Source organism: Bufo bufo, chromosome 11 (genome assembly GCF_905171765.1).
Source record: "Bufo bufo chromosome 11, aBufBuf1.1, whole genome shotgun sequence".
In the NCBI taxonomy this organism is placed as follows: Eukaryota; Metazoa; Chordata; class Amphibia; order Anura; family Bufonidae; genus Bufo; species Bufo bufo.
In genome coordinates, this window is record NC_053399.1 from 95,056,807 (window position 1) to 95,079,256 (window position 22,450).

Consider the following 22,450-nt stretch of genomic DNA (forward strand, 5'->3'; position numbering starts at 1 on the left):
TTCGGATCACTAATGTCTATGCATTTGCCTTTAGGTCGGGCTCACGTTTAATTACTTATCATCAACGGTAAGGTCTTCCGGGTCGATCCCTTGGCTTCGGGGGCCTCAGGGCTTCGGGGGCCCGGTGTTCGTTCTTCGTGTTGTTCGGTGGGGGGCAATATGGTTGTAGGCTGGTTAGCGTCCTAGGTCATTGTCGGAGAGGGTCATGGTTATGCGAGTCCCCAAGTCATACTGGTGCGTCATAGTGGTTGTTAATTAATTAAGAGGGAATTAAGCCGCCATATGACTCCGACATTAGGGTCTCTCACGCATGGCTTAGCCATTTGAGTCTCTCACGCATGGCTTCCCCCTTTTAGTGTCACGCATGACTCCGCCATTTGAATCTCACGTATGGCTTCTCCCTTTAGTGTTGCATATGACTCCGCCATTAGAGTCTCTCACGCATGGCTTTGCCATTAGAGTCTCTCACGTATGGCTTCCCCCTTTTTAGTGTTACATATAACTCCGCCATTAGAGTCTCTCACGCATGGCTTTGCCATTAGAGTCTCTCACGCATGGCTTCCCCCTTTTAGTGTCACGCATGACTCCGCCATTTGAATCTCACGTATGGCTTCTCCCTTTAGTGTTACATATGACTCCGCCATTAGAGTCTCTCACGCATGGCTTTGCCATTAGAGCCTCTCACGTATGGCTTCCCCCCTTGTTAGTGTTACATATAACTCCGCCATTAGAGTCTCTCACGTATGGCTGTGCCATTAGAGTCTCTCACGCATGGCTTCTCCCTTGTTAGTGTCACATATGACTCCGCCATTAGAGTCTCTCACGTATGGCTTCTCCCTTTAAGGGTACATATGCCTCCGCCATTAGAGTCCCTCACGTGTGGCTTTTCCTTTTGAGTGTTCCACATGACTCCGCCATTAGAGTCTCTCACGCATGGCTTTGCCATTTGAGTCTCTCACGTATGGTTACCCCCTTCAGTGTCACATAGGACTCCGCCATTGGAGTCTCACGCATGCCTTCTCCGTTTTAGTCTTCACGTATGACTCTGCCATTAGTCTCTCATGCATGGCTTCTCCATTCTAGTGTGGCACATATGACTCTGCCATTAGTCTCTCACGCACGGCTTCTTCCCGGTTGGTGTTACACATATGAATTCACCATTAGTCTCACGCAGGGCTTCTCCCTTTTAGGGTTACACATGTCTCTGCCATTAGAGTCTCTCACGCATGGCTTCTCCATTTAGTCTTACACGTATGACTCCGCCATTAGTTTTCCACGCATGGCTTCTTTGTTTTAGTTTTACACATATGTCTCCGCCATTAGTCTCTCACGCATGGCTTCTCCGTTTAGGGTTGCACATGTCTCTGCCATTAGAGTCTTTCACGCATGGCTTCTCCATTTAGTCTTACACATATGACTCCGCCGTTAGTCTCCCACGCGTGGCTTCGTTTTAGTGTTACACATATGTCTCCGCCATTAGTGTCCCACGCATGGCTTCTCCGTGTTAGTTTTTACACATATGACTCCGCTATTAGTCTCTCACGCTTGACTTCACCCTTTTAGGGTTACACATGTGTTTTGCCATTAGAGTCTCACGCATGGCTCCGCCACTTGAGTCTCTCAAGTATGGCTTCTAAAAAGAGAAACAAAAAAAAAAAAAAAAAAAAAATGAAATTAAAATAAATTGCACACACAACGCCAGTCGAGGCCGGCTGCGTGGTCCCATAACAAGTAAGTTCCATGTCTTTTCTGTCCTCAGTCCCGCTCGCATGGCTCGGTCATCTGTGGCTCGCAATACAATTTTCTTGGGGTGGCTCGCACGTGTGGCTTTTTGCCATTAGAGTCCCACTCTCGTTATTGTTTTCTCTGACTCTTTTATTTTCTAGGTTGTTGGGTTTCATTGTTTTCTTTGTAAACAGTCATTCCAAGCCTGCCTTTGCGGACATCATCTTCTCCCAGGCATGCTTACTTCATCTACAAACTCGGGCTGAGGGTGTTGGTGTCCGGCCTAAGTCCTGGGTGTCGGTCCATCTTCCAGTAGGAGGTACAGTAATAAGGCACAAGTTTACGAAGTCTGTCGTGTCGCCTGACACGACAAGTCCTATCACGACTACAGGCACAGCATACATAGTTTATCACGACCTTAAGCATTTCCTGTCACAACTGCAGGTATTGGGGTACGTCCTGTCCTTAGTACAGGCACATTAGCTCATTAATCGTAATAGCCATATATGTCTGTGGATGGTTCCCCAGGCCTGGCGGGTTTACACTTCACTGGGTTTGCTACTTCGGTAGGACAACAGGCACCACGTTCTGACTTTTTGGCCCTTATTAGGAAGGGTGGCCTGGGGAATAAGTAGAGGTAAGTATTGCCACCAGGAACAGTTGGTGCCCAATCGGGGCCCTTGGTGGATGGTTGGGGTTCATCTGGGCCGGGGGTCGTGGGCTGCGGCCCTCTGGCTGTTGCGGGGTTGTGGCTCCCGCGGTGCCCGGACAGCCTGCAGGTATCTGCCTGTGGCAGGGCGTTGTGGGGGTTGTGGTTGCGGCAGCTGAGGGGCCGCGGTTTGGGATGCCTGATCTAGGCACTTCCAACCGTTTCACCATTGTTTGTTTCAGTCTGCAGCTCTCAGGATTCAGACCTTCTCGTATATGGTCATCTGTTAGTCAACATAGGAGTAAATCGTTCCTGGTTCCGGACACTCTGTCAATTGCATCAGCATTTAACCAGCTCCAAGAACGGTGTGGCGGTACACATGACAAGGAGGTAAGGTAGATGGAAGTCACTGTGATATAAGACGGTATATCCCGCACCTCCATCGTGAAGGGTCTTTTCGTTCAAAACGGGTGTCGTAACGGTAGGTGTATATTTACTCTAAACAGGGTCTGCTCCACTCCTTTCATTTTGGGGCGGTGTCTAAGCACCAGATGCCTCCTCAGGTTATCAGGTGCATGGGACGTTGGAGGTAGTCGTGTTCTCCAGATATGGTCCAAATCCTACGATCCGAGATCCGTGATGCTTTCTGTTCAATTGCCCTGTGCGGTGCATGAGTGTTTGATGGTATGGTTGGGTCTCCTTTTTGGCCCCTTTTAGGCCTATCCTCGCTACGGGCTCCCGGCATTTCCCAGCCTGAGGTTAGCTCTAGTTCCTACGTCCAGGGGCCGTCGCCCTGACCACAAGTAGTTAAGGCTGCCGTGCAGCCTGTATTTGTGGGAGGGGCAGAGGCCACGCCCCTTGGCTATATTAACCCCCACGCAGGTCAGGGGACGGGACGTGCGGCCAGGTACCCCTCCCTCCCTTCCCCTTTTCTTAGCTCTTCCTTAAGGATAGGCCCCCTTTTAGGCCTATCCTCGCTACGGGCTCCCGGCATTTCCCAGCCTGAGGTTAGCTCTAGTTCCTACGTCCAGGGGCCGTCGCCCTGACCACAAATATATATATATATATATACACTTCACAGTACCACTTCTCCTGTCCTGTATACTGGGTGTAATCCTCTGTATCTGCTCTTATTCTGTGTATATGGACACTGCACAGTACCACTTCTCCTGTCCTGTATACTAGGTGTAATCCTCTGTATCTGCTCTTATTCTGTGTATATGGACACTGCACAGTACCACTTCTCCTGTCCTGTATACTGGGTGTAATCCTCAGTATCTGCCATTATTCTGTGTATATGGACACTGCACAGTACCACTTCTCCTGTCCTGTATACTGGGTGTAATCCTCTGTATCTGCCATTATTCTGTATATATACACACTGCACAGTACCACTTCTCCTGTCCTGTATACTGGGTGTAATCCTCAGTATCTGCTCTTATACTGTATATATATATACACTGCACAGTGCCACTTCTCCTGTCCTGTGTACTGGGTGTAATCCTCAGTATCTGCTCTTATTCTGTATATATATATATACACTGCACAGTGCCACTTCTCCTGTCCTGTATACTGGGTGTAATCCTCAGTATCTGCTCTTATTCTGTATATATATATACACTGCACAGTACCACTTCTCCTGTCCTGTATACTGGGTGTAATCCTCAGTATCTGCTCTTATTCTGTATATATATATACACTGCACAGTGCCACTTCTCCTGTCCTGTATACTGGATGTAATCTTCAGTATCTGCTCTTATTCTGTATATATGGACACTGCATAGTACCACTTTTCCTGTCCTGTATACTGGGTGTAATCCTCTGTATCTGCTCTTATTCTGTATATATATACACTGCACAGTACCACTTCTCCTGTCCTGTATACTGGGTGTAATCCTCAGTATCTGCTCTTATTCTGTATATATATACACTGCACAGTACCACTTCTCCTGTCCTGTATACTGGGTGTAATCCTCAGTATCTGCTCTTATTCTGTATATATATACACTGCACAGTACCACTTCTCCTGTCCTGTATACTGGGTGTAATCCTCAGTATCTGCTCTTATTCTGTATATATATACACTGCACAGTACCACTTCTCCTGTCCTGTATACTGGGTGTAATCCTCAGTATCTGCTCTTATTCTGTATATATATATACACTGCACAGTGCCACTTCTCCTGTCCTGTATACTGGATGTAATCTTCAGTATCTGCTCTTATTCTGTATATATATACACTGCACAGTACCACTTCTCCTGTCCTGTATACTGGGTGTAATCCTCAGTATCTGCTCTTATTCTGTATATATATACACTGCACAGTACCACTTCTCCTGTCCTGTATACTGGGTGTAATCCTCAGTATCTGCTCTTATTCTGTATATATATACACTGCACAGTACCACTTCTCCTGTCCTGTATACTGGGTGTAATCCTCAGTATCTGCTCTTATTCTGTATATATATATACACTGCACAGTGCCACTTCTCCTGTCCTGTATACTGGATGTAATCTTCAGTATCTGCTCTTATTCTGTATATATATACACTGCACAGTACCACTTTTCCTGTCCTGTATACTGGGTGTAATCCTCTGTATCTGCTCTTATTCTGTATATATATACACTGCACAGTACCACTTCTCCTGTCCTGTATACTGGGTGTAATCCTCTGTATCTGCTCTTATTCTGTATATATATACACTGCACAGTACCACTTCTCCTGTATACTGGGTGTAATCCTCAGTATCTGCTCTTATTCTGTATATATATACACTGCACAGTACCACTTCTCCTGTCCTGTATACTGGATGTAATCTTCAGTATCTGCTCTTATTCTGTATATATGGACACTGCATAGTACCACTTTTCCTGTCCTGTATACTGGGTGTAATCCTCTGTATCTGCTCTTATTCTGTATATATATACACTGCACAGTACCACTTCTCCTGTCCTGTATACTGGGTGTAATCCTCTGTATCTGCTATTATTCTGTATATATATATATATACACTGCACAGTACCACTTCTCCTGTCCTGTATATTGGGTGTAATCCTCTGTATCTGCTCTTATTCTGTATATATACAGGGAGTGCAGAATTATTAGGCAAGTTGTATTTTTGAGGATTAATTTTATTATTGAACAACAACCATGTTCTCAATGAACCCAAAAAACTCATTAATATCAAAGCTGAATATTTTTGGAAGTAGTTTTTAGTTTGTTTTTAGTTTTAGCTATTTTAGGGGGATATCTGTGTGTGCAGGTGACTATTACTGTGCATAATTATTATGCAACTTAACAAAAAACAAATATATACCCATTTCAATTATTTATTTTTACCAGTGAAACCAATATAACATCTCAACATTCACAAATATACATTTCTGACATTCAAAAACAAATCAGTGACCAATATAGCCACCTTTCTTTGCAAGGACACTCAAAAGCCTGCCATCCATGAATTCTGTCAGTGTTTTGATCTGTTCACCATCAACATTGCGTGCAGCAGCAACCACAGCCTCCCAGACACTGTTCAGAGAGGTGTACTGTTTTCCCTCCTTGTAAATCTCACATTTGATGATGGACCACAGGTTCTCAATGGGGTTCAGATCAGGTGAACAAGGAGGCCATGTCATTAGATTTTCTTCTTTTATACCCTTTCTTGCCAGCCACGCTGTGGAGTACTTGGACGCGTGTGATGGAGCATTGTCCTGCATGAAAATCATGTTTTTCTTGAAGGATGCAGACTTCTTCCTGTACCACTGCTTGAAGAAGGTGTCTTCCAGAAACTGGCAGTAGGACTGGGAGTTGAGCTTGACTCCATCCTCAACCCGAAAAGGCCCCACAAGCTCATCTTTGATGATACCAGCCCAAACCAGTACTCCACCTCCACCTTGCTGGCGTCTGAGTCGGACTGGAGCTCTCTGCCCTTTACCAATCCAGCCACGGGCCCATCCATCTGGCCCATCAAGACTCACTCTCATTTCATCAGTCCATAAAACCTTAGAAAAATCAGTCTTGAGATATTTCTTGGCCCAGTCTTGACGTTTCAGCTTGTGTGTCTTGTTCAGTAGTGGTCGTCTTTCAGCCTTTCTTACCTTGGCCATGTCTCTGAGTATTGCACACCTTGTGCTTTTGGGCACTCCAGTGATGTTGCAGCTCTGAAATATGGCCAAACTGGTGGCAAGTGGCATCTTGGCAGCTGCACGCTTGACTTTTCTCAGTTCATGGGCAATTATTTTGCGCCTTGGTTTTTCCACACGCTTCTTGCGACCCTGTTGACTATTTTGAATGAAACGCTTGATTGTTCGATGATCACGCTTCAGAAGCTTTGCAATTTTAAGAGTGCTGCATCCCTCTGCAAGATATCTCACTATTTTTGACTTTTCTGAGCCTGTCAAGTGCTTCTTTTGACCCATTTTGCCAAAGGAAAGGAAGTTTCCTAATAATTATGCACACCTAATATAGGGTGTTGATGTCATTAGACCACACCCTTTCTCATTACAGAGATGCACATCACCTAATATGCTTAATTGGTAGTAGGCTTTCGTGCCTATACAGCTTGGAGTAAGACAACATGCATAAAGAGGCTGATGTGGTCAAAATACTCATTTGCCTAATAATTCTGCACGCAGTGTATACACCGCACAGTACCACTTCTTCTGTCCTATATACTGGGTGTAATCCTCAGTATATATATATATATATATATATATATATATATATATACACACTGCACAGTAGTACTTCTCATGTCCTGTATACTGGGTGTAATCCTCAGTGTGCTGGAGCCATTCGACGGGTGTGGTTGTGTGTGGAGGAGCTCCTGCTGATTGCTGACAGACTTCCAGGGATTTTTCCACCTTTCCCAGCCCAGGCCCTGCCTCTCTCCCCAGGGAGGTGGTGGGGTCCTGGGCAATAAAGTGACTGAAGACCCAGGATCCTACTTCCCGGGGTAGGCCGGTGGGAGATAGGGGAGGTGAGCTACCGGCCTCAGTTCCATCTTCCGCCCCGGGGGTCAGAAGATCCAGCAGGAGTCGTGGTGCAGCAGCCCCTGCAGCCCCCGGAGGTGAAGACATGTCCATCGCCGGCAGTTCCAGGAGGGCGGACAGTAGCCCTCCAAGAGGTACGCAGAGTGCTCCTGGGGGTGGGCCGGGCTCGGTTGAGGCTGACTGGGGCAGCATGACGTCCCAGGAACTAATCGCCGTTTACAGCTCCCGAATCACGGCCTACCTCCGGGAGTATGAGGAAGCGAATAGGACCCTCAAGAAGCAGGGAGAACTTAAAGCTTGAGAGGGGGAAGGTTGATAAAGCGGCAAGAAAAAACAGGCCAGAAATATCAAATAAAATAAAAGGCTTAAAAGAAATTATTAAAGAGCTGCAAGAAAGAAGGGCGGCCATTCTGGAAAACAGTGGTCCCTTTAAAGAAAAGCTAAAGAACGACGAAAGGTTCAATGAAATGGCTGGAAGCCGTGTACAGCAAGAGGATGACATGGGGGGGGGGGGCAACCTGCGGAAACTGGTATCGCCACAGGTATCACCGCAGAGCAGGTATGCCTGCCCCCCACTAGTTCTGACGAGGAAATAGAGTATAGTGAGAGCAGCGGAGTTGGGGGGCAGCTTATGGCCGAAATACGCCACCTGGAGTCCCCCATTTGCTTTGGTAATGAATTACCTGAAGATGAGCCGATAGGAAAGAGAAGAAAGACAAAGACAGTAAAGCCAGAGGTGAGGTATGTCTATGTGACCCACCCTGCGTGCACTGGGCCAGCTAAAAAGCCAGCTCAGGGCACGAACCCCACCATCCTCCCTGGCCCGGTCTCTGCTGTGGGACCGGTACGTAGGAGTGGTGAGAAAGACGTGGCAAAGATGGCGCAGGACGCCGTCCCTGTTTGCGGTAACAGGGGCGGTGAGGAGAAGCAAGAGGGGCCAGATAGGAAGGCTCCCAGGGCGGGCGGCGAGGGGGACATAATTGGTGGTCGGATGGCTCCGCCCGCCTCTGCTGGGGCACTGGACAAGTGCCGGGTGGAGGTGCGGCGGGACGGTGTGGCTACCACTGCCCCCCTTGCAGAGGTCGTTGCCGGGATCCCTGTCCTGGGGTCTGCCTCCTCTGCCCCGGTCTGCTTCGCCGCTCCCGTGCGCCCTGCAGTCCCCCCTGCCGGTTTTGGCATGGGGGGGGGGGGGGGGGGTGGCTGTGGGTGGAGGGGGTGGGGCCGCGGGTACAGCGGTGTCCCGATCCGGAGTTGCAGGGGGAGGATGCGAGGTGGCTGCCTCCGCCCCTCCGAATTTGTATGCCCAAGTCCTTGCCGGGGTTCCAGTCTCCTCTGCCCCGGTCTGCTCCGCTGTGCCGATGCTCTCTTCAGTCCCTTCCGCTGGTATTGTTGTGGCGGCGGGGAGTGGAGGCACAGTGGGAGTGGTCGGGGAGGAGGGGGTGGGGCTTCGGATATTCAGAAAGGAGCTCAAAGCAGTGTGTCTGTAGGCAGAGAGGGAGGGGGCGGTCTTGATGCGAGTGTGGTGCGCACCGCCCCTTCCTCCTGCACTGTTCATCAAGTAAATAAGGCCGGCGTGGCTGGTACCAGTGGTTCTACAGCCCGCCGGCCCGAAAAATCAGGAAAGACTGTTAAAAATGTGTCCAGCAAGGAGATGCTGGACAAAACGAATAGCGTGACCTCTGTCCCCTCTGGCCCAGCAGTGTGTGTGGGGGGAGGGGACAGTGTGGTAAAGGCCACTGAAGAAGTGGTCACTTCTAGTAGTGTAAATACAGTTTTTGTTAGTGGTGTTGCCCCGGGCCCTGATGGAGGGGTAAATGTTGGAGGTCGGCCGCCCACTGTACAAGTGGCCGGTGCGGCTCATGTAGCCCCTTCAGAGGGGTCTGGAGTGGCACCTGCTGTAGATAGGTCTGGGGGGGGTGGGGGTGGGCCCGGTCCGGCTGCCCCTCCTGCATCGGTTACGCCTGGCAGAAGTTATGCTGGTGTGGTCGCCGGAGCAGGGGGGGAGGGGCGGTCCCTATTGTCCTCCCCATTACCAATGTCTGGTGACGGTAACTTGCAGCAGCAACTTCTAGAGGCTCTTAGGAGAGGGGAGAATTCCATTACAGTAGGGGGGCAGCAGGTGTATCTATCCTTCTGGATAGACAGGCATGGCCTGCGTGCCTTCCGAGAGCAAGGTGGGGGCGAGACCACCTGGTCCTCACCCACAACCGGCCCCGGGTCAACCAGGCGGAATGTTGTCTGTCTGAAATTGAGAGGCAATGAAGCGTGCCCTACCAGGAAGAGGGTGGCAGAGCTTCTCTTTCAGATGGGCATCAGGGCATGTGACATCTTTGCCCTGATACATCCGTATGGCACCCGGGAGTTTGATGTCAGTTTTGCCCGGCCAGAGGGTCTTGAACTTTTCTGGTCTGGGTATGAACTGGCAAAAGACCAGCCGGACTGGCAGGGGTTTTTTGTGCAAGCGATAACCCGCCAGAATGAGGTCAAGAAAGTGACCGTTCTGACCCGTAACGAGTCACTTTCTTGTGTTGACATCTTGACCTGGTTGAGTAGGTACGGGGACATCCAGGGTCTTCCTAGCAAGAACCTGGATGAGTTTGGCATCTGGTTGGGTGCCTGGACGTTTCAGATTAAGTTGAAACATTCAGGGGGGTCGGTTTCCCACATACCATCATCTGCTTTCCTTGGTCGGGATAGGATCATGGGGTTCTACAGGGGGCAGCCTAAGCTGTGTTACAAGTGAGGCAGCCCTTCGCACTTCAGCGCCAGCTGTCAAGTGCAGAGGTGCGCGTTGTGTTGGAGTGAAGGCTATCTAGCTGTATCTTGTGGGCAGATTAGATGCAACCTGTGTGGTGAGCTAGGGCACCCGTTCACGCGCGGAGGCGAGCCGGGAGGCCCCCACTGCTGAGGCGAGTGCTGGCGAAGGCGACAGGGCAGTGGGGTCGATGAAGAGAAAAGACGGCCCGTCCCAGCAGAGACGGAGGGAGAGGGGGCAGGTGGAACCCTGTCCTGGGGTGATGCCTCTGCCCTCCCAAGAGAATGCCTCTCCTAGAGCTGAGACCCTGGGGGATATCGAGGTGGATGAGGAACTCAGACTAGACCGTTCCGAGGTGACTCAGTCCTCTTGCTACGAGAGTGCAACAGAGGGGAGTGAGACAGAGTCTAAAAGAACAAGAAGGAAACGTCTGACCAAAAAAAGATCTAGCCCGACTAGAGTGCCTGTGGAAGGCAAAGCTCCCCCCTGGACCTCTCTAATCCTGACTCTCTTCCCCTGATCTTTCCAAACGGTACCTCACCTTGGATGAGGTCTCCGCCTCCTCTTCTTCCGGGGAGGAGGTTGAAGGTGGGGAGCTGGAGGGGCAAGAGAAGGAGCCTCTGGAAGGGCCCGCGCCTCCCTCCGGTGAGGATGCAAGGTCCTCGGGAGGTGCGGCGGGTCCAGACACTGGGAATGGGAATGACAAGGGTGGTGCGAAGGGGGAGGCGGTGGTGACTAACGAGATGGACACCACTGTCTCTCTCAAAAGAAATCGTGCCACCTTAGGGTGTAGCCCCAAGAGGGGTAAGAAGTAGAAGAAGAAGGGGAAGGGAAGGAAGAAGGCCGTCTAACTTAATCACTCTATATGGCGGCACTCTCTCCGTTGACGCTGGCGACCATTAATGTCGCCAGTATTAAATCAGATGCGGCTAGGTTTGTAGCCTTTGATTTTCTCAGCCGGGTTGAAGCTGACATTTTATTTTTGCAAGAGACCAGGCTGCCAGATCGGAAGCGTCTCTTTATGAGGATCAAACCTTTCCTTTTTACGAGTCGGCAGGTGGTCTTTGGAGGTGACTTTAATACAGTCACAAGGTCCCAAGATCGGGGAGGCGCCAGAGACCGGCTGGCTTATGATAGTGTATCCCTGAATAGCATAGCTAGCGAGGCTCGCCTGGTGGATGTCCACATTAGGCACACCCCAGGCCACGGTGGTTTCACTTATTATAGAGGTAGTCAGATTAGGTCTAGAATAGACAGGTTTTATTTTTAAAGGAGGAGACTACTTTTTCACCTTTAGAGGTGGTAGAGGTGGAATTCTCCGATCACTTTATGATTATATTCTCTTTGAATGTTGCAGAATCCCCCCAAATGGGAAGAGGCTATTGGAAGCTAAATTCGGCCCTCCTGGAGGAAGCAGAGGTGAGACAATCCTTTGAGGACTTCCTTCAGAGTCAGGTAGAGTTGCTGGATCTTTGTGACACTAAGTCTGAGTGGTGGGAGATATTCAAAGATCGGGTGGCAAAATTCTTCCGCCAGCTCTCGAGCCTCAGGTCCCTGGACAAGTACCGCTTGTATCAGGGTCTGAGGAGGAAACTCGAACAACTGGTCTCGACTGGACGTAGCCGAGAGGATATCTCCAGGGTGAAATCTTTGCTTAAGAGGTGCCAGTACGATAGGCACACATCTTTGGTTTTTGAGAGGGATTTCGGGAGGTACTGCTCGCCCGACCCTTACAGAAACTGTAAGATATCAGTGAAAAGTCAGTTGGTGACGGGACTGGTCGATGGTACGGGATCTCAGGATAGGTCCAGATCAGGGATCTTGGAAATCGTCAAGTCCTTCTACTCGTGCCTCTTGAGGAAGAAGGATCTGAATCGGGACAGGATTTCGGCTTTCCTGGCTGAAACCATCCCCGAGTCAAGAGTAGACCGCTCTCTTGATGTTTTGATAGAAGAAATCAGAGAAGAGGAAGTCAGCCTGGCGATCGAAGGGCTTGCCCTAAAGAAGTCGCCAGGCCCGGATGGCCTAACATCCGAGTTTTATAAGACCTTTAAGGACTCCTTGGTTCCCCTGTTGACTAAGGTATCTAATGAGTGCCTTTCCTCGGGTGCTCTGCCGAAGTCAATGAGGAGGTCAGCTCTGATCCTTATATCAAAGGGTGAAGATCCGAGCCGTACTGAGAATTGGCGTCCCATAGAGCTTCTCAGTACGGACAGAAAGATCCTGGCCAATATACTGTTTAATCGGTTGGTGCAGTTTGCGCCCCGGCTCCTTTCGGAGACCCAACATTGCTCGGTTCCAGGCCGAAGCACGTTTAGTGCTGTGCTCGGTGTCCGAGAGGCAGTGGAACGGAGTAGGGCGGGTAACTGGAAAGGGTACATGCTGGCCTTAGATCAGGCAAAGGCTTTTGATCGGGTTGACCACGAAAACCTCTGGGCAGTCCTTCTGAAATATGGCCTGCCGGGAGGGTTTGTCGATTGGTTAAAGATCTTGTATGCAGGGGCAGAGAGTTTCCCGCTGGTGAACGGTTGGTCTGGCAGCCCTTTTGAGGTTGGGTCTGGAGTCCGCCAGGGTTGTCCATTGAGCCCGCTCTTATACATGTTTGCGATTGATCCTTTTATTAGGAGGATTGATCGAGAACCGTTAGCGGGAGTCAGGATGAGTCTGGAGGAGCCAGAAGCCACTCTGAGGGTGGTGGCGTATGCCGATGACGTCACTGTTTTCGTGTCCTCGGGAGGGGAGGCGGAATACGTGATGTCGGAGGTAGAACTCTACTCGGAAGTCTCCGGGTCCGTGATTAACCAGGATAAGTGTGAGAGTCTCTGGCTGGGAGGGGGTGATCCATCTTTCGGTCTCCCGGACACCCTCCCAGAGCCCCAGTCGTCAGCCAAAGTCCTAGGCGTTTAATTCGGCCATGGGGATTATCCCACCCAAAATTGGGACAGCAGGCTCACGATCGCCGCTCAGAAGGTTGACCAGTGGAAGGGTTGGTCTTTGACCCTCAGGGAAAGGGTGAACCTGATCAAGACTTACCTTCTCCCTTTGCTTATCTATTTGGCCAGTGTATGTGTCTTGCCAGAACCTCTCTGGACTCGGGTTTACAATCTGTTCTTCCAACTGTTATGGGGGAATAGGATGAACCTAGTCAAGAGAGAGGTGATATACCATACGAGGAGATTAGGGGGGTTGGGTATGGTCAACCCTGTGGTGTTCCTTGTGAACACCTTTGTTAAGATCAACCTGGCAAACCTCTGGAAAGAGAGGGCTCCTCCGTGGGTAGTCTCTTGCAGGAGTGGGAGACAGGAGGGCAAGTGAAGGATTTGCGTACACCTCACGGATATCTTCCGGCTTAAGTCAGCGCGATTCTGAAGGTGATCCGCCGGTGGGGTTTGGGAGTGAGGGAAATCAAGACCCAGTCAAGGAGATCCCTTGACGAGAGGGTCTTGTTGACCCACTTCCAGAAGCCCCTGGCCCTTAAGGATTGCCCAAGCCGGGATCTAGACAAGGGGTTACAGTTGTTAAATTCGGCAAGGATCCCCTTGAAGTTTTGGGACTTGGCTTGGCGCTGCTTTCACGGGAAGCTGTATGTAAGGGACAACTTGAAGTACAGGAACTCTGATGAAAGGGGTTGTCCCCGGGAGGAGTGTGGCAACATACTGGAAAGTATAGAGCACTTCCTGCTTCAGTGTCCCTTTAATACAGAGGTATACAAACAGGTGGGTGCATCCATTGGCTGGCCTAGGCTAGCCAACCTCTCCTATGCGGAATGGGCTTATGGAGCATTCAAAGGTTTGGGAAGAAGGGACCCATGCACAGCTTTTATAGTTAGCATAGTGATCAGGTACTTCACATGGAACGCACTGTGTTTAGTTCCACATAACAAGAGGTACTGAGGGCACCGTCCTCCCACCTGGGAATTTAAGGAACACAATCCTGGCCTAATCCGACCATCCAAGAAATCGGGGTGCAAGGCTTGAACAAAATGAAGTAGAGAACAAGATGCAAAGATAAGCCGCACTTACCATTCGTGTTCACGCTTCTTTATTGTAGGGTATGTTACGGGGGCAGACTCACATGGAGTATCAATCCACAGCGACGGCCGTTTCGCGGTGTGACCGCTTCCTCCGGCTGTTTGATCCACTCTGGGAATCAAATGTGTGCTAGTTTATAGCGTCATATGGGGGAGGGTCAGCTGACCCATCACTCAATCACCCTTGACGCTACACCACCTGCACACACTGAAACACAGGTGCATCGATACGTAGTGCAAGTTTAAAGGGACACTGACAGGCGAAATCTGCATATATAGTTAGATATATCACATTACAGGTCTTATAGAGTCTTTTAAAAGCATATAACTATCCCCCCTGTCCACCTTATAAAGAGCGAAATATAAAGTTTTATAACCTGCATCTGCGGTCAGCAATCTGCCCAAGGGGCGGCGTTTCATGAGAAAATGCGCCCAGCCTGCCTTCCCAACTGCCGTTCTTAAGCCCCGCCCAGCCATGCACTGTTCAGAGCAGCGCTTCAGAGCGCTGCTCACTCACATCATATAAGGGGTTAATTATAGTGCGTCCGACGGCACGGCTGGGCGCAGGCGCAGAAGATTGGGCATGAACGATGCCGGGAGGATTGAATTGCGCAGGCGCAGGATCGAGACTGGGGAGAGGTCTAGCCCCGCCCAGCGAAGTGAATAATGATGAGCTGGGCGGGGCTAAAGAACGGCAGTTGGGAAGGCTGGCTGGGCGCATTTTCACATGAAACGCCGCCCCTTGGGCAGATTGCTGAACGGAGAAGCAGGTTATAAAACTTTATATTTCGCTCTTTATAAGGTGGACAGGGGGGATAGTTATATGCTTTTAAAAGACTCTATAAGACCTGTAATGTGATATATCTAACTATATATGCTGATTTCGCCTGTCAGTGTCCCTTCAAGTTTAAAAACAATATTGACACAAATGAGACAATAGTTACAAAAAGTGACACATAGTCTGCGAATAGTATCTATACACATGGAAGGGTACATAAATATAAATGAAAGGGATGCAAAAGTTAATGCAATAATATATAAATACTAAAACGTATAAATATATATACAGTGACTAAAGATAATCTAAGGCAGTATTTCCCAACCAGTGCGCCCCCAGCTGCCGCAAAACCACAACCCCCAGCATGTCCAGACAGCCTTTGGCCGTGCGGGCATGCTGGGAGATGCAGTCCCGCAACAGCCGGAGGCACACCGACCGGGAAACACCGATCTAAGGTGTATTCATAAGAGAATCATATTTACATAGTGTCCTATTCAATGAATGCTGCCAAATCATTGCGTTCGTTTAAGCCTAGACAACCTGTGGCATCAGTTTTAATAATATACCGAGCCTCCTTCTGGAGCAAGGTACGGTGTCTATCACCTCCCTGAATTGGTGGGGGGACATGTTCTAGGCCCGCAAATCGCAAGACACTTGCGTCTCCCCCCATGTTGACACCGTACATGCTCAATTAGGCGAGTACGTCCCTTGCCTGTTTTAATTGAGTTACGATGTTCTCGTACCCGCTGCATTAAGGATCTCTTGGTTTTTCCTATATAAAAGGATCCACATACACAAATTAATACATAGACTACGTGTGTCGTTCTACAGTTGATAAATTGATGCACACAGTGTTCCAGACCTCCAAAGAAAAAATGGCGGCCTCTAAACATGTATCCGCACAGGGAGCAGTCACCACAGCGATGGTTGCCAACCGGCTTACCGAGTGACAACCAATCGCGTGGTTTCTGCTCGCTGTAACGGCTACGCACCAGAATGTCCCTAAACTTGCGACATCGTTTGAAGGCTAATATGGGTTTCTGATCTGTGAATTCACCCAAATCATCCTCTGCCTTTAAGATTTCCCAATTATTTAATATTGTTTTCTTTATATAGTCTGCCATAGGACTGTACTTGAACACGAACACAAATCTGTCCTTTTTCTCTGCGTCACTATCCATCCCACTTTTTCTTTTCCTGCGTTTCATTAGTAATCATTGTGTGTGGGTTTTAGCCCTCTCTAGGGCTGTATCTAACTGCTCTGGTGGATATCCGCGCTGGATCAATCTGTTCCTCAGTTCATCCGCCTATCTCAGGAATATTGTATCCTGACTATTAATACGTCTAAGTCTTAAAAACTGTCCATAAGGGACTGATTTAGTTACGCTACGTGGATGATAGCTCTCATGGTGCAGCAGGGTATTTGTGGCAGTGGGTTTGCGATACCCTTCGGTACATAAGGCACCATCTTCTACAACAACACGAACGTCCAAGAACTCGACGGTCGTACCCCCAAAATTGAGGGTGAACATCATGTTCATGTCGTTCGTGTCGTTAAGATGTGCCACAAAATGCTCACACTGCTCCTGTGTTCCCGACCACACCATGAAGATATCATCCACGTAGCATAAAAACAGACGTATGTGACTGAGGAAAGGGTTAGACGTTGAGAATATATATCTATCTTCGAATCTGCCCAGGAATATATTCGCAAAGGTACACGAGACAGGTGTCCCCATGGCCGTTCCAAAGATTTGCCTATACCACTGGTCATTGAAGAGAAACGTATTGTTTTCTAAAATGAACAAAAGGGATTCTTCTACAAATTCACTGAACTGATGGTTCCTTCCCAAATGCTCAATAAGTTCAAGGACTGCGTTTACACCTCCACGTTGTGGAATCCGGGTGTAAAGATTAACCACATCCAGGGACACCAAACTCCAACCCTCCTGCCACTGGAATCCATCAAGGGCCAGGAGGAAGTCGTTGGTGTCACCGAGATACGTGGGAAACCTAAATAGAACAGGACGCAGTAACCAATCTAGGTACCTCGACAAGGGTTCAGTCACTGACCCAACCCCCGCCACAATAGGACGTCCAGGGGGATGGGTCAGTGACTTGTGCACCTTGGGGAGAAAATACCAAGAGGGTCTATTCGGGAAGGAAGGAACCATTTTGTCAATGTTAGATCCATGGAGGACACCTGCCTCAATGTACCTCTGCAACAGGTCCACCAATTTGGACCTAATCTCGGGAATGGGATCAGAGAGTAATTTCTTGTATGTCAAACCATCGTTCAACTGTCTTTCCGCCTCAGTGGCATAAAAATCACGTGACATAACAACAACGTTACTCCCCTTGTCCGCCGGCTTGATAATGAGGTCTGAGTTACGCAGCCATTGTATGGCGGTGAGTTGCCTCCTATTCAAATTCTTCTTCTCTTTTGCATATATTAAGGCCTTTGTATCTCTCAGAATCCTCTTATAAAATACATCAATTATCGAGCCGGCGGGCATAGGGGGGCAAAAAGAGGATGGAATACCTCCTCTGAAACTGCTATGTGGGGTGGGTGGTGCCGAGTCAGGGCTTAGATCTGTGTCTGCCAAAAATTCTAGACAGGCTATTTCTTGTGCATTAAAGGGTTCAGAGATATTATAACCCAGAGGATCAATATCCACAGGTTTGTCTCCTTCCCTTATAATATACTGGGAGACCGAGGCCTTATTGAAATGCTTCTTTAAATACAGTTTACGTACATTTTTAAATAGATCAATTTCGAATGTGGTCCTGTCGAATTGTTCCGTCGGACTGAACCCCAGTCCCAAATTGAGGACCGAGGTGCAGTCCGAGGGCAACTCAACACCACTGATGTTAATGACAAGGTTAGAAGAAATGACACTGTCCCCTTCTGTTAACTCCTCCATGGGACCTGTTTTTTCCTGCGTGCCGATCTACGCACGCTTTCTTCTTCCCCGCCCCCCTCTCCGGGTTCTCCTCCTAAAGGGATATTACTGCGGGGTTTGGTGGATAGATTAGTTGAGTCATCAGACGCACTAGATTCCGACTCCGTTGTCCAATAGTCGCTTTTGGGTCTCCGGAATGGGCGGCGTTTCTTAAACCTCTTTTTGTTCCAATCGAAGATACGCCCCGTATCGTAGTCAGCTTTGTCTCGTAGAAATTTATCCTTCTTTTTTTTTTTTATCTCAGTTTGTGTTACCACAAGTTTCCTGTTAAGGCGTTTCTCAAAAGCCACAAATTGGACCTCTGATATACGCGATTTTAATTCCTCTTTTGCTCTTTTTAACTCCATATTGACTGTATCATATTCCCTTTCGTTTCTATTCATAACCGCTTGTAGAATTTTCATTGAGAAATCCTTATGTAGCTCCTTCCATTCATTCACAAAAAGTGTATCATCTTCAAATTGTGCCAGCTCTTTATAGGTACGGAGTCCACGTGGATCCCGTCCACTTTCATTATAGGACCTAAGGTGTTTAGTTTCAACCCAGCAGAAAGTCCTCCCTGTGGAAGAGGTGTGTAGGAACATTATAGGTGACCTGGAGAAGGTTCGCTCTCTTGAGTGCGAGAAGGTGGGTACGGATGGGGTCTCTTACCTCTGGAGAGGCTTCACCTTTGATGTGCCTTAGCCTCAGTTGCACTTTTCCTGGTGTTGGGCTGAGGCTTTCACATTAGGTTTTTGTTTTGTATTTAAGATGAGTTTTTGAAGAAAGGTTTGCAAATGACTGAACTTGGGCCTTCGGGTGGATTTTAATATTGGTTTGTATAGATTGATATGGTTGTTATAAGATGTATATATTGTATGATAGGGTAAGTGGGGTGTAGTTAGGTTGGGTGGGATGGGATGGGGGGGTTCATATTTTTGTGTGGGGAGGCCTGCATCCAGCCCTAGACTATGCGGACAAAGGAGGACATGAGGCAAGGGGCTGGGTGTGGGTGGTGGTGGAAGGGCTGGCCTTAAGGAGGGACAAGAGGCGGCGGTTGGCCCTGGGTGAAGGTGATGGGATAGATAAATTGGTAGGGTTAGTATAGATTTGTGTTTTCTCATATATGTGTGTAATATAAAAAAATAATAATAATTATTATATATATATATATATATATATATATAAATATTATTATAGTTATTTGATGTTTCTATTATCATTATTTGATGTTTATTATTTTTTATTGTAAGAAGTTGTAATTTATTTTCTGTTCTGAGCAATTTGTATAAATTTGTATATAGTCGGGACTCAGCCGGATCGGATGTTTATGTTAGGCTAGGTTTCATTTTCTCCTTTTTTAGTAGGTATGAATGAGATAGTATGCATGTAGCTGGGCCAGTAGGGTAAGTGTATATACTTTATACCTTGTTTGGAAAATTTTATGGTAGCGTTTTTGTATTTTTGTATAAAATTAAAAAAGAGTTCCTCAGTATCTGCTCTTATTCTGTGTATTTGGACACTGCACAGTACCACTTCTTCTGTCCTGTATACTGGGTGTAATCCTCAGTATCTGCTCTTATTCTGTGTATTTGGACACTGCACAGTACCACTTCTCCTGTCCTGTATACTGGGTGTAATCCTCAGTATCTGCTCTTATTCTGTGTATGTGTATATATATATATATATATATATATATATATACACAGTACAGACCAAAAGTTTGGACACACCTTCTCATTCAAAGAGTTTTCTTTATTTTCATGACTATGAAGGCATCAAAACTATGAATTAACACATGTGGAATTATATTCATAACAAACAAGTGTGAAACAACTGAAAATATGTCATATTCTAGGTTCTTCAAAGTAGCCACCTTTTGCTTTGATTACTGCTTTGCACACTCTTGGCATTCTCTTGATGAGCTTCAAGAGCTAGTCCCCTGAGATGGTTTTCCAACAGTCTTGAAGGAGTTCCCAGAGATGCTTAGCACTTGTTGGCCCTTTTGCCTTCACTCTGCGGTCCAGCTCACCCCAAACCATCTCGATTGGGTTCAGGTCCGGTGACTGTGGAGGCCAGGTCATCTGGCGCAGCACCCCATCACTCTCCTTCATGGTCAAATAGCCCTTACTTTCAAAGTTTTCCCAATTTTTCGGCTGACTGACTGACCTTCATTTCTTAAAGTAATGATGGCCACTCGTTTTTCTTTACTTAGCTGCTTTTTTCTTGCCATAATACAAATTCTAACAGTCTATTCAGTAGGACTATCAGCTGTGTATCCACCTGACTTCTCCTCAACGCAACTGATGGTCCCAACCCCATTTATAAGGCAAGAAATCCCACTTATTAAACCTGACAGGGCACACCTGTGAAGTGAAAAACATTTCAGGGGACTACCTCTTGAAGCTCATCAAGAGAATGCCAAGAGTGTGCAAAGCAGTAATCAAAGCAAAAGGTGGCTACTTTGAAGAACCTAGAATATGACATATTTTCAGTTGTTTCACACTTGTTTGTTATGTATATAATTCCACGTGTTAATTCATAGTTTTGATGCCTTCAGTGTGAATCTACAATTTTCATAGTCATGAAAATAAAGAAAACTCTTTGAAGTAGAAGGTGTGTCCAAACTTTTGGTCTGTACTGTATATATTAGCAAATACCGCAGCAGCACAGTCAGACTGTGTGCACTGGGTGCAATTCCTCCTGGAGGCCGGCTTCTCCTCCATGAGATATACGTTCCAAAAAACGAGGCAGCACTTCCAGATATCGGTGAAAGGGTGAAGACCCCAAACTTTATTCCCCAGCAACGTTTCGGCCTGCGTCAAGCTATACAACAGTGCAAAACACAGGGTATATATACCCACAAGCCAGTGCAATCACATGTTACAATTAGTGGATAAACATGTTAACAATCACGTAGTATCAATCACATGATAACCATCAGTGCTCAGTCATATGACACTCTCTATGACACATCCATATGGTAAATAAATCCATGTCAATACAAAAGTATATAAAAGTTCCAGTAGTGATATAAATATTAGTATAAGGTGCATAGTGTATATCTTATACGTATGTCTATAGCCCTTCACATCCAACATGTCGGAGCCAAGGGCCTGTATAGCTCGTGATACAAAGGTGCTAAGTGTATAAAGGGTTAAAAACATCTCTTAACAAAAGAGGGATACAGCTGCATCCTATAAAGTTTTAAAATAGTAGCGCCTACCATCAATGTTTCAACATGGCCGCGAGTGTTGGCATCCCCATCTTTGCTATGCGCATGCGCCGGGTCAGACAGTCCCCACCCCCCTCTTGGCGCGCGTCACGCACACACGCTCTCACGCTCCCTGGAACGCAGCGTCATATCGTGGAGCGCATCGTACGTGTCGCAACGCCAGGAGGAGAGGGGAGACCATGTGACACGGCCACATCCACTCAGCTTCAAGGGGGCGTACCTATGATCATGGTAACCTGGAATGTTTACATCCAGGCTAAAACATCAGTGGGGAAACGGAGGTAATCGCATTAGTGAAAATGCACACAATCATCACATATGCCTCCGTGGATGTCAGGGAGGGCTGAGGGGGTGCACTATGCTGTCAGTGATGACCGCGATGGTCTCACTGTTCAGCACATGGATCCCACGGCCGTCCCCTGGTTTCCCAGCCGAGGGCCCGTAGTGCCACCCTCTACCTCCCCCCATCCACTCACTCTCACTAGTAAGTAGCTTCAGTGGGCGTTAACCCTTACCATTCGTACAGCGTATCATGGTGTGAATTATTCATGCTGACTGGCACCGCAATGCTGCGACCAGTTTCTCCGCACTTCCATCACCACCACTGTCAAAATCTTAATTGTTTTTCTACTACCAAGTTGACAACATGCAAATAACTGCACACTCAGGGTTGCGCCCACTGATGTCCACATCTTCTTCATACGGGGAAAGCAGCCACACTCGCGGACACCCAGAATTCATTAACGGCATTGTCCACTAACAGTAGACAAAGGGCCAATAAGCCTGTCCAGAGGTTCTATAAAAAATAGAAAATAGAGAAATTACAAATCATTATCCTCAAAATTAGCACTGTTGTATATTCCCCATACCAGACCAGGCGGATTAGACCCCCACGCCCAGTGAACAGACTGCACATCCTATCCACACAAATCCCATCTGCATTCCGTGTTCAGGCCATCAGGTTGAGTGTACGTAGCCGGTGAATCCACATTATTTCTCGCTGTTTCAATATTCGCTCTCTATTACCTCCTCTTTTCAGAGGAGGAATATGGTCAATCACCCTGAATTTGAGATCCCTCTCTCTGTGTCCAGCCTCTGCAAAGTGCTCGGGCACAGGGAGATCCCTCCGTTTTTGACGAATAGAATATCTGTGGTAGTTCAACCTCGTTTTTACATCACAAGTGGTCTCTCCAACGTAGAGAAGGTCACAAGGGCAGGACAGTAGATAAATAACAAATGAGCTATTACATGTCAGGAAGTGTCGTATCTCAAACTGAGTTTTGAGGACTGGGTGCGTACATTTTTCCCCTTTTAGCATGTGGCTGCAGTTCACGCAGCTCAGA

General features: G+C 47.8%; 1 protein-coding gene and 1 long non-coding RNA gene across 2 annotated transcripts in view; both read left to right on the forward strand.

Moving 5' to 3' along the window:
• CD84 (CD84 molecule) overlaps positions 1-22,450 on the forward strand; it is a 57,528-nt gene that overhangs the window by 3,465 nt on the left and 31,613 nt on the right. The window lies entirely within an intron of this gene.
• LOC120981769 lies at positions 2,119-15,380 on the forward strand. Its single transcript, XR_005774743.1, has 3 exons — positions 2,119-2,130; positions 14,452-14,461; positions 15,241-15,380. It is a non-coding gene; the product is annotated as an uncharacterized LOC120981769 (long non-coding RNA).